At 39.6% G+C, this 12,837-nt stretch overlaps 2 long non-coding RNA genes across 2 annotated transcripts; one reads left to right on the top strand and one right to left on the bottom strand.

Annotated features, from left to right (window-relative positions):
• The first annotated feature begins 1,783 nt into the window (after positions 1-1,783).
• On the top strand, positions 1,784-4,746 carry LOC119780486. The gene is made up of 2 exons (XR_005280401.1): positions 1,784-1,921; positions 4,154-4,746. It is a non-coding gene; the product is annotated as an uncharacterized LOC119780486 (long non-coding RNA).
• Positions 4,747-10,882: 6,136 nt separating this feature from the next.
• Positions 10,883-11,393, bottom strand: LOC119780487. The gene is made up of 2 exons (XR_005280402.1): positions 11,185-11,393; positions 10,883-11,096 (listed from the first exon to the last, which is right to left on the bottom strand). It is a non-coding gene; the product is annotated as an uncharacterized LOC119780487 (long non-coding RNA).
• Positions 11,394-12,837: the final 1,444 nt, after the last annotated feature.

A 12,837-nucleotide genomic window follows, 5' to 3' on the forward strand; every position in this document is an offset into this window, starting at 1 on the left:
AATAAATTATAATCATCTTACCTTCCTAAAATAACAAAAACAGGAGAAAACTTTACTCAAAGAAAATGGCAGTCCAATCCTACTGTGCAATCAGTGTTACAGCTTAAAATCGCTCCACAATTATTTCAGGAATCTTGTAATTTAAATACTAGTTAACACAGCTAAGTATGAGATAAATACAGTCAAAATTCATCACCTTTTCTATTCCTCTGTAAGGTCCTTCTCATCACAGAGTTCCTGGGTCCTTTTCCTCGAAATGCATCAATCCCCAATTATATGTTAATGACACAAGGAAAGAAAAAAAAAACATGAGTAAAATAATAATTTCAATTTACAATGCGACCCTTAAACAGGTTCCTCTTTCATGGGAATTAGATTATGAAAGAAAAGACAAGAAATAATATAGTCAAACCGCTCTCAGCTCTCAGGTGTTCTTCTCAGGCTCCATAGTGTACCGAGGCTCAGCCATTTTGTCACAGGGTGGAGGCATCATCTGGGGGCAATTTGGTGATCCTTGCTCTAAAAAAATTTAAACACTGAAAATATTGTTCCTTATTATCTTAGCCTTCTGTTCCAATTTTGTTAACCAGGGTTTTCATGCACAAGAGTAGTAAGAAGTACTAAAGATTTTAGCAGCATAGTAATAATGAGAATAAAAGCAAAAATCCTTTTTCCTCTGGAAGCAAGTTGAGTGCCATCCTACATTATCTTTAAATACAATCTGCATTCTGGCTTTCTGTGCTTTATAACAACATTTGTCAATGCATCTAGATCTAGGATTTATCGGACAGTTTATACACTTGGATCACATAATCTCACACTTACATAATATTCTTGAATTCAAATCTTAAGGTGCTTTTCCAGTTGTAAAGCCTGTTTTTATTCAGTGTTTTACTGTAAGAAATGTATTAAGAACATGTGTGACAATCTGCGTTACATATTGGAGACGGACATTATGTTTAACTTTTCATCTCATTTGTGTAAAGTCTGATTTCTAAATGAAACTAATCCTTGATCTTGCAATCTCTGCAGAGATACATTTTTACTTTTACTTATTTATAATGTTTATTCTGTTAAATATTAGTTTGCTCAGTGCAGATAACCAGGAATGTAACCTTTTTAAGATTGAACGTTTCATCTTGGATATTCATAAACAAGTTAGTGTGTCCACTTTAACCTTAATTCAATTCAATTCAATTCAGTTTATTTATATAGCGCCAAATTCACAACACATGTCATCTCAAGGCACTTTACAGTTCAACCAGATCATACAGTCAAATTGATACAAAGTTTTCTGTCTAAGGAAAACCAGTTGATTGCATTGACTCATTGACTCAAATACAATCCCTCACACTAAGCATGCTTGTAGCGACAGTGGAGAGGAAAAACTCCCTTTTAACAGGAAGAAACCTCCAGCAGAACCAGGCTCAGTGTGAGCGGCCATCTGCCGAGGCCGACTGGGGTTCAAGGAGACGGAAGCAGAGACACAAAAAGCAACTGTAAAAGGCGGCCCCGTCCAGGAAACACACAGCCAGGCAGACAAGCTCCGAGCCAGCTCCCATTCCAGAGGACGAAGAGAGCACATCCACTCAGTCACGGTCAGAGAAACAGGACCACACTGGAAAACAGGCCGATCTCCAACATCTATAAACAAGGGTGTTGATGGAAGCAGCACAGCTGATGTTTCTTTCCAGGATGACGTCACAGCCAAACAGGAACAATCATTAATCATTCCTGTGGTTCTTTGCCAGCTAGAAAAAATAAAAGGTTGTTTTCCTGTGGGCTTAGAATGAGTGTGTGCAACGGCGCACAGAAGTTGCTTAATCAGACTGGAATGCAGAGTGACTTTTTCCTGTCTCTATGGAACAAGCAAGAGAGAGACGGACAGAAAAAATGTCTTTCGAAACACAAAGATATTTGAGTAAGTATTTACATACTTTATTCGGCTTTGAGCTAGAACTGTATTTAGTCTGTTTTAGCCTATAATCTATTTTAGGTATTTTGTCATCTGCACTTAGGATTCTGATCTGTCTCTATATTAATCTTTAGTGCAGTAAACAGTTTTCATTCTACGCTTCACGTAGAATCATCTCATGTAATCTAAAGCATAACTAACCTCTCACATCTATTAATATAATCGGTTCTTCACTTCTTGAACCAGATATGCTTCTTTTTTCTGTTTCAAGCATTATTATGTTAGTTTCCTCAAAAGGATAGCTTCCTCATATATTGAAGTAAATACATGTTGCTTTTTACCTTTAGGATGTAAGAGTTTTATTTAAAATCCAAGTAACATTTTGTACAAAAACATTTCAAACATTATTCTCTATTTCTGTATCTTACTGAGTAAACACCTAGTCCTGATGCTGGGGGAGAGAAAAAGTCAAACTTAAATAAACATCCTGGATTATTATTGTGAAACTAGTCTGAATGCTGATTTCTTAGTTTTACTTAAAGTTTTTACAGAGGTACATCTAGTGCATTATTTAAGGATTCATAGAATCTCTAATTTATGGAAATTTATTGTCTTTAAATACTTCATAGGCTTCTGCTGATTTATTTATTAATTTATTTTATGTTGTAGACAGTCTTAATTTAAGTTTTCCTGATTTATTTACTTTTTAGCAGCTTCTTTTGCATTCTCTAATATTTATATTCCATATAATTTACAGGTACACATGTTAATTTTACATTCTACTTTGTGCCTTGATAATCACTAGGTGGTTCATATTGAAGGTTTCTATTTAATTAATTTGAATCATGACCTATTCTAACATAGTCACATAATTTTCACATGTCTCTATCTTCTGATTTAGTTCTTAATACTATAACGTTAGACTGTTTGTTTTAAATCACTGAATTTGGAAGCACATCTAAAGTATCAGCAGCTGAGCTCTATGTAATATCCATTAATAGTTTTCCTACCTTACTGTGACATTTGGCACAAACCGTGAGTCTTCCTTCAGAAAAGGTTTCAGGTTTAGCAGCATCTGTGAAGAGAAACTTAAAGCAGAATAATTAGTACGTTGTTAATGCAGAATGTGCGATTAAAACCTGGTCCACATTGTGTCCTGCATTAAGGAGGCTGAGCCTTTGTACTTAAAATAAAACTGGTCTGGAAATGTTTGATCTTTTCCATTCAAACCTTTGATCAATTAATACATCATATTTATCAACCTTAACAGAGAATGTAGTGATAATGAAGAAAACTGATTTCTAATATTTGAAATAACATCAGTAGATTCACTGTTGGCTGAATCTTTACAAATCATAGCTGGTAGTTTTTCAACTTAACTGTTAAAAAAAAACAAACTAAAAGTAAAATAAAGGTTCAAACAGCATCCCATAGGATTCAGGATGTAACCGTTGTAATGATTTACATAGTGGCAATAAGTAACATATTCTAAACATTTTGAAGCTTATTAATTACTGTTTTTAGTTTTCCCAATATTAATTCAGTCTTTGTAAAGTAAACATCAGCAGGTTTACACAGAATGTCAGTGTGAGTTCTGTCTCCCAAAGCTGGAAACAAGCTTTTCTAAGATGAACAGAAAAAAAAGAAAAGAAAAGAAAGGACAAAATCTTACTCTAATGTTATTAACTTATCTAAATCTCAGTGTTACTTAATTCTAATTGCATGAACTGATCAGCATGTTTTCTCTAAGTCCTAAAATGTCTCTGCTAAATGTGATATGAGATATTCTTCCTCATGCTGGTTCTAAGTCTCATAATGTGCTCAGCAAACTTCACATCACTCTTTATTAAATGCTGACCATATTTTGTTAAGCGTTTGTTTTAGAAAGTATCTGAACCAGAACGTAATGCATTATGATGTTACAAAATAGTTTTGCTATAAAGAAAATCATGACATTCAAAGGTTTGGAATGCAAATTTATAATAAGATAATCACAACTGCTCTAAGACGTTGATTACAAATTTTGATTGTATTTAGTTTGCAATAGATGCTTTAGAATTAGAAGTACAGTTAAACCTATAGGTTGTTTTGTAAGACAGAATAGGAATTATTTTAGACACCATGTAAATGTAAATGTTTTGCTGATCTCTGCTGTTGCACATAAATAAACCATAATCCACTTACTCTGACCATAAAGCTGTGTTAATTTGAGTATCTGATGTGTTTGGCTTTTTGCAGCTTCTTCACGTCCAGCAACCAGCGACAGAAACATCTCCTATTTTGGCCGAGCTTAATAATTAATTGAAGTTTTATTGATCTCAGCAGTGGCTGCCATCGTTGGGCACCAGAGAGCAATCAGGGTTAAGGGTCTTGCTCAGAGACCCAGAGTGGCAGTCTGTGGACAAGGGTTTCGAACCCTCAACCGCAGGATTCCAAGCTCTATGCCCCAACCACCAGGCCAGCACTTCCCTCCAAGCTTTTCATGTCAGCTGCAGCACTTTCTAGTTCTGCCAGTGTTCTTTGCTCGAGCCGCTTCGGCTAGATGACCGTGATTCATCCAGTCTCCGCCTCATTCGGTCTCGGCTGCACGGCTTCAGTTCACCAGGCTCACCTCGGCATTTAGTGATCAGCTGGTCACAAGTCTGGACGACTCTCATGCAGCTCCGAGCCCCCCTGGGCTCAGGGCACCGTATCCTAACCTTTCAGCCAAACTCATCTAACTCCTGTGTCTACATACCATTTTCATTACTCTGTAAAGTGCCTTGAGATGACATGTGTTGTGAATTTGGCGCTATATAAATAAACTGAATTGAATTGAATTGAATTGTAAATAATAATGCATGTTTTTTATGACATTTTATGTTTAAGACAAGCACAATACTGTTTTAGGTCTAATTAAATTCTCCATGTAAATATTCTGCCTTGTTAATTGTTTTATGAAAAAACAATTTATAAATCATAATTTTCCCATAGCAAAACCACTTTCCAGCTTTTGCTTCAAGGTGTTAAAAGGACTTCATTTTATTTATCTCTTACCCCTAATAATTGTTGAGTTGTATTTGTTCTATCAAGTTTCATCAAAAGTTAATTACATAAAAAAAATCCTTAGCATAAATGTAACTTGCTCTTTTTGAAAATTCACCTTTAAGTATTGTTAATAATTAGTGTTTCACTTATTCACTTTGCTACAGTAAGATCAACATAACTCAGGAGTAATCTAATTCTGTCATCTATGTGCAAAGGAAGGATTTGTCTAATCATGTGGGGTTTATCATAATCAAATATAAGCTGCAGAATCAGTCACTTTACATGCCGTACACAATATCATTCTATTGTAACGATCTGTACATTGTTTTCAGTTAAAAATGCTTCTAAACCCTCGGGCCCTAATTCTATTTTGATCGCCCCTGTGTGCACTCTGGAAACTGTGCTTCTCCTTCTGCCTCTCAGTGAACAGCTATTTTAAGCAGCTGTGTGTGTTTCAGGCATAATGTGTGTGTGTAGAAAATGTGTGTGTGTTGAGTTTCCGTTTGCCTCGGGACAGAACCCAGAACCATTTTTGGACCTTACTGGGTGGGTGGGAGGAGGGAGGGGGGGGTTTACATCACTTTTAGTACAAATTGATTTTCTAACTTTAACATGTTAATTTCAAGACATAGTAAGATGTAAATATATTAATCAATATATTTCTTATAAAATCGACCATAGTTTTTCACTTTTTATAAACATTTAAAAAGGAAGATCGACACTCTGCATAAATTTCAGCTCCTCTAAAGGTTCAACTCCAAAAATCACAGCAACATTGATAGCATTTGCAAAACAACATAAACAAAATATAACTAAAACCAAACACTTTATAATAGAAGTTGTCTAGACCAGATCCTATTTCTTGTGCTCATTATTTGTATTTTCTTTTTAGAAAGTTTTGTCATTGTTTGTATTGTAGTATTTTCTGATGACTTTGGTCCCACTCATTACTGAATTACTCAAAATGCATCCAAATAGAACGTGCAGAAATTCGACTTTTTCAGCAACAGGTTTCCTGCATACCTTTCTCATCATATGTCCGGACGTGGATGCATAGAGAGAATCCAGTTCTTCATGGGATTTTATGTTTGTTGCCATATTAATCTATGTTTTAACATAACTGTAATCTAATTATCTGCTGTTTAATTCTACTATTGATCTGTTTATACTGAAACATAATAGAACAAATATTTTATACCCCAGACAGACATGTTGACATTGAACAAACAACATAGAACAGACAGACAGACAAAGAACATAAAGACAGACAGACAGACAGACACATGCCGGCTTCTAACATAGTTTTGTTTATAATAATATATAATCCTATTTAACAGATACAGAACGTCGTGGCATTTTTAAGCTTCCAGCGTGTGTGTGTGTCAGCGCACACACACAGACAGGTTCATAAGAGGAGAGAAGAAAAGGGAGGGGGCTTTTGCTAAGAAAAACTTGTTTTGAAACTTTTTTAGATGTTGTCGTACAAATTTTGAAACTTCTCTTATATCCACTGTTTACGTAACAAATTGTTTTGTAATAACTAACGACTTTTCGGCCAAGTATGTTTAAAGATTGGGCACAATTAAGCCTTTTCTGTTAGAACAAACAACTGGACACCTATTTTTCATGCAGGTCAGCTATTAGAAAATGTGACGCAGTTACAATTAAAGTGAAAGCAGACGTCTTTTGCAGATATAAAGTGATCACTTTCTTTCTTTTGTTTAGTCTTTTATGTTTTTAGACTTATTTATATAATTATTTGCACTTTTTATGTTTTGTTTCCTTATTTAATGACTTTAATTACCTCCTTTCATTTTGACCTCTTATGTCCTCTGGGACACTTAGGAGAGGTTATTAAACATCTCTATGTTTTGTAGAGACTGGATCTTACTCTACACTGTTTTCAATCTGATTAAATTACAGTGATTAAGCAGATCTGATTACAGATTCTGGAAGGAGGTTTGAATTTAAACAGATGTTTTTTAGTGTACACTTAGATTTCAAACACACATACAGAATCACACAGAGTCACACGTTAATACAGAATCACACAGAGCTCTTTAGACATTCATACCATTAAATGCCATGGCAATTAATTATTTGTGCACATTATTCTTTAACTTCATAGACCCAAGCTGCCAATATAAACTAATTTGCATGCACTTTTAACTCTTTTTAACAACTTTTGGTCTAACATCATCAACACAGAGCCACACTGCTCTCTGTTGCTTCTTTCTCCGGAGATAAACAACAGCAACATACGAGATCTCAATACAGTCCCTCTGGACTCAGGCCTACAACAACAGCCCTTCAGGCTCGGTCGAACTGCAACTCGGCGACATATAGGAAATTTATTTCCTCACTAGAATGAGATATACATATTAGTTGCATCATTCATAATGATACATCACTTATAATCCGTGACCGCCAGTTTCCACCAATTTCTATAAAGTTATGGTGCAATCTCGCTTCAGCAGATTACTATTAATCATCCAAAAACAAAAATCCGAGCCAGTTCTCGACAGCTACTATTTATCTCAAGATGCCAATTTATGCTGCAGCACATCCGGTGACAGAAAGGTGAATCGTTTAAATTAATTCAGTGGCCAGTAAGAGCTTTCTGCCTATACTAATTAATAAATAGGAGGGTAAATTTAACTTACCTCTCCTTTTGCTTAGTTTTTCCTTGTTTTCACCCGGGAGGTCCTGATTCAATTCAATCCGGCCAAAATGCACCAATTGTGGAAGCTCATTGGTAGAATTCTCTTATGATAGGAAGAAGGCTGACGATTCACTCCATTGTCTCCGGAGGGGGGAAACATTTATTTACAAAACCGAATTCATACAGCTGTCTTAAACACTTCATACATCCAGCGCTATGTCCTCACATCTGTAGTTTTCCCCCACCTTCAATCCATTGAGGGCGGCCTTTTATAGGCTCCACAACGCACTGTGTGGATGCACGCGCACGACTGGACGCTCTGAAGAACCTTCTGGAAGTTCTTGGCCTGTGACCCGATTGCGTGCGAGTCAGCCAGTAAGAAGCCTGTTTTTGCCAAGATTCGTACGTGACTCCGAGCTTGCAGACTCCCTGTTTACATGTTGCAATCTCTGTGTTGCTAAGTGAGCATAAGGTCAGAAACAGGACTACATAACGCAGTACAACTGCTTCCTTGTTTGGAAAGCCAGCCAGCATTAGAGACTTTATTATTACTAAGACTCATACTTGAACTTCAAGATGTACTGTTTTGTTGCTAAGTAAGTTTAGGGCCATGATATTCTGATTCTGATTTCTGATATAAGACAATAAAACTGCTACTACATTAGATGTAATGAGTTCCCAGTACCTCGAATCAGTTTTCATTCTTTGAATAAGGGGCCGGAGCACATTGCTACCAATGATGAATTCATCATGTTGGCCAGGTATCAAAAATGTCGGTACTGTAAATCTGAAGCCATAGATCTCAATGTTCAACTCATAGATGTATCGAGGCTGCGTGAGAAGGCCACCACACCCAACGAGCACCACATTCTCTGGAACCGCAAGAGGGATCAAATCAACACCCGCCGCTCTTAGTTTGCTCTCTGCCTCCACGCTCAATGTGCACGACATACTCCCAGAGTCCAACATACCCCTCAGTGTAGTTCGGTCACTAACTGAAACTGAGGCATAAAACAAATCACTAGCCCTCTGAACTCTCTGTGACCCCAAGAAAATCACTTCTCTGTTCTCAGGTGAAGTATTGCAACACTCAGTATAAACAGAGTGTGCATCCAGTGTAGTCGTGAGGGTATTATCCACTCTGCCCATGCTTCCCCTCTCATCACACGGGCTCTCTAGTTTAAATTAGGATACTGGGAGGACAGCTGCGGTGTGTGATGAGCAGGCTGAGGACAATCCCTTTTAATGTGCCCTGAGCCGAAGCAGTTGAGACACAGTCTGAACAATCTGCAGTGTGAGTGTGTGGTATGCTCCTCTGAGCAACAAACCCTGCATGGTGCATGCTGAGGACGTTTAGAACCACGTGTGTAACTCCTCACATGTTGACCACTTTGTTTTGTAGCAAGAGAAGCTGCACACAGAGACAGAACTTTATCGAACATCTCTGTCATCTGAGGAGGCGGTTCAACTCCTGAACTGGAGGAAAAAGGTGGCTGGGGTGGACCTGTATTCTGAAAGGATGTAGAATGTGGAGCAACATGCTGCTGTGGCTGCTGATTCAAGGGCCCTGAAGCTGAGGAATGATCACATGCCAAAGAAGCTTGGGGAAAACGGACAGCAAATGGTGTAGCATCAGCTGACAACACAGCACTAGGCGTTTGAGCACCAAGCTGAGGATGACAGGAGAGAACAGGGCCCGCAGACGAACCAAGAGTCCTCTTTGTAGTGACCATCGGCTTCCTACGACTTGCAACACGGTTATCAAGGCGGCTCTGGACCTCAGCAGTAGTCCACTCCTCCACAGGTTTCAGCTGGAAGGAAAGAGCTAGACCAGGATCAGGACAATGGTTGATGAACATTGTAACAACTTCAGCTCCTGGATCCTCCACCTGTTTCCCCCTCCTACGCAAACACTCATCAGCCGCTTCAATAGACTTGTTCAGTCGAATCCAGTAGTCCATGGCTGTCTCTCCATCAGCTGGCAGGATGTTATAGAAGTCTCTCATTGGCAAACTGGAGAAGATCAGCTCACCAAAGTTGCGTTTCAAAATATCGAAAACAGTAGAAACCAACTTGTCACTACATGACTGGGGCTGGCAACGAAGCGACACCTGAACCACATCTCTGGCTTTCCCAATAAGTCTGGATGTGATGATCTCACACATTTCTACAGGGTCCACACATCTCATCCTTGACAGATAGCATCTCATCAAACCCTCCCATTCCTGGATGGAGAAGGTGTCAGTGTGGTCACCTTTAAAATATGGAGGTGCTCTAATATCAGACTGAACAACAAACCTCATTTGTGACTGATCGGTCAGGTCGCTGGGTTGGCTGTCAGCAATCTGAGACTGTGACTGACTTTGTGGGTTTAGTCCATTGAGATTTGTCGTAATGGCGTCCCCAATCTGCTTAGCCAGATCAGCAATCACCCCACTGAGAGCCTCAGTAGAAACAAGTTGGGTAGGGTCAGACCTTGCTTTGTCAATGGGTGTAGAAGCAGCTGCAGGGACAGGTGGGGGGTTCATCCCAAGCTGATCAACAAAAAATTCATATGGACTAAAAGGCATAGGTCTACCCCTTCCAAATGACATGTAATGTTGGCCCCTCCCCAAACTAAAAGTGACCTTCCGGTCCACTTCATCACCTTTAAAAGGTACCTCAGTGTCAGACATTTCATCAAACAATAACAGACAAAAGCTATGGAAAATAACAGTGGATCAAAAAGAAGTGATGTCAAAAATAAAGTGCAGATACCCAACAGTGTAAAAACAAATCAGTCACACAAGAACTCAGATGCAACAGTCAGCAAAAGAAACAAAAAAAAGAAAAAAACAACCAGCCTTATCTACAGGTAAAGGGTAATAATCAGACTGGTTTCATGTCTTTACTTTTTTTTTTTTTTTTTTATAATTAATATTATTATTATTTGTTGATCATGTACTGTTTAGGATTGTTTTTATTAACTTTTACAAAATAAAAAAAACTTTTCTAATTATTCTTCACTTATTTCCCCTCTTCCCTTGTATAAAACGAGGTGCACAAAAAAAGAAGACCAACAGAAACAGTTACTTCGTTGCTAGGATACAGCGCGCAAGCGCCTGCCAGTCAAAGCGCAGGGCAAAGGCGGAGCAAGACGTCAAAGGCGGGAAAGGCACAACGTAGCAGCAGCTTCAGCAGTGGAGATTCGACGTTACAGCGGGTCAGACGGCACCAAGTGTAACCGGTTCCCTTCTGCGTTGTGCTGGTTATTGGTAATTAGTCAGGCCGTGACTCGGTTTGGCTTTCTTCGATTTATTCTGACGAAAACATTAAAGAGAAAAGCAATCGTTTTACAAGCTGCCCGCTCCAAGTCCTCTCCCGCAGGACAACATGACAAAAGGGCGGATCATGTCTCACAACATTAAACAAAATAAACCTTCTTTACACAACATACCTGACGAAAACATTAAAGAGAAAAGCAATCGTTTTACAAGCTGCCCGCTCCAAGTCCTACACAAACAAAAATACTTAACAGAAATTAACTTAATAAATCTATAAATAAACTGGAAGTATTTAGATAGGAAATAAATATACACACCTCTCCCGCAGGACAACATGACAAAAGGGGAGGGCCTAAGGGACGCAAACATTTTAAAGACAAAACCATAAAAGAAGAAATAAAAAAAGGAGGGGCTACCGTTCTTAAACTAACACGTTCAAAACAATGACAGCTTTTCGGTCAGGTAGAGAACAATACAAACAACCAAAAAAAGAAGACATTTTGTGTAATTATAACAACAACCAGGTTACACAGGCATCTGCAGTTGGCTGAGCAGTTTTTCTGAGGACCGATGGTCTAGAATCCTGTTTTCCCGCACTTTTCTTTCACCTTCCCATAATGCTTAGCAGTTTACAGTAAAAGTGCAGTAATATTGTAAAAAGAATGACATTCTCTGAAATTGCTGTAATCTTTTTTTTTTCTCCCAGATTGCATTGCAGTTTACAGTATGATACTGTATGGCAGTGATACAGTAAAATACTGTTCAGATTTAACTGTAAATTTACATCAAAGGCTTACAGTGCCGCTGGGTCCGAGGTGTCTTCATTAGGTTCATTAAGTCGTGTAGAAGATGACCAGAGAGCCTACATCTATCTTCCAGGAGGTCTTCTCCTCCATGTCTCTCAAATTTTGGATTTAAAAACAAGGGAAACTTTATGATTATATTTAGCCTTATAGACTTTAACCTTATTTAAGTTGCCTTTAGCTTCTTTTGTCTATTCCTGGTTATTCTTTGCTGCCTCCTACAGTCCTTTCCGTTCCCCTTACTTCTGTCCACACCTGCTCCTTATTAACTAATCAGTCCTCCCGTTGTTTTTGTCTCCCTTACAGACACCTCATGTTCAATTGCTCAGCACTGGATCCTCATCATTTTTTAGGTTCATTCCCCTCTTGTGTCTCCTAGTTTTTTGATGTTCTTGTCAATTGTTCTGGACTATGGATTCTGTACTTACTCCTTCATTAAATTTTGCAAGTAATCATCTCTGCCTCTTTAGCTCTGCATCTGGATCCACAACTAACTTCCATTTAAACCTTACAGCAGGATCCAGCCAAGAAAAATGGACCCAGCAGAATTCCCCATCAGAGGAAGCCACGACAGCCTCCCCGATGGGTCAGCCTGAAGTTGCCACGGCCTCCCCATTTGGTCAATCTGAAGCCGCCACGGACTCCTCGATGGGTCAGTCTGAAGCCGCCACGGCCTCCCCGATGGGTCAGCCTGAAGTTGCCACGGCCTCCCCATTTGGTCAGTCTGAAGCCGCCACGGCCTCCCCGATGGGTCAGTCTGAAGCCGCCACGGCCTCCCCGATGGGTCAGTCTGAAGCTGCCACGGCCTCCCCGATGGGTCAGTCTGAAGCTGCCACGGCCTCCCCGATGGGTCAGTCTGAAGCCGCCACGGCCTCCCCGATGGGTCAGTCTGAAGCCGCCACGGCCTCCCCGATGGGTCAGTCTGAAGCTGCCACGGCCTCCCCGATGGGTCAGTCTGAAGTTGCCACGGCCTCCCCATTTGGTCAGTCTGAAGCCGCCACGGCCTCCCCGATGGGTCAGTCTGAAGTTGCCACGGCCTCCCCGATGGGTCAGTCTGAAGCCGCCACGGCCTCCCCGATGGGTCAGCCTGAAGTTGCCACGGCCTCCCCGATGGGTCAGTCTGAAGCCGCCACGGCCTCCCCGATGGGTCAGTCTGAAGCCGCCACG

The sequence above is a fragment of the Cyprinodon tularosa genome, unplaced genomic scaffold, assembly GCF_016077235.1.
Source record: "Cyprinodon tularosa strain WSP-4 unplaced genomic scaffold, ASM1607723v1 ctg1608, whole genome shotgun sequence".
In the NCBI taxonomy this organism is placed as follows: Eukaryota; Metazoa; Chordata; class Actinopteri; order Cyprinodontiformes; family Cyprinodontidae; genus Cyprinodon; species Cyprinodon tularosa.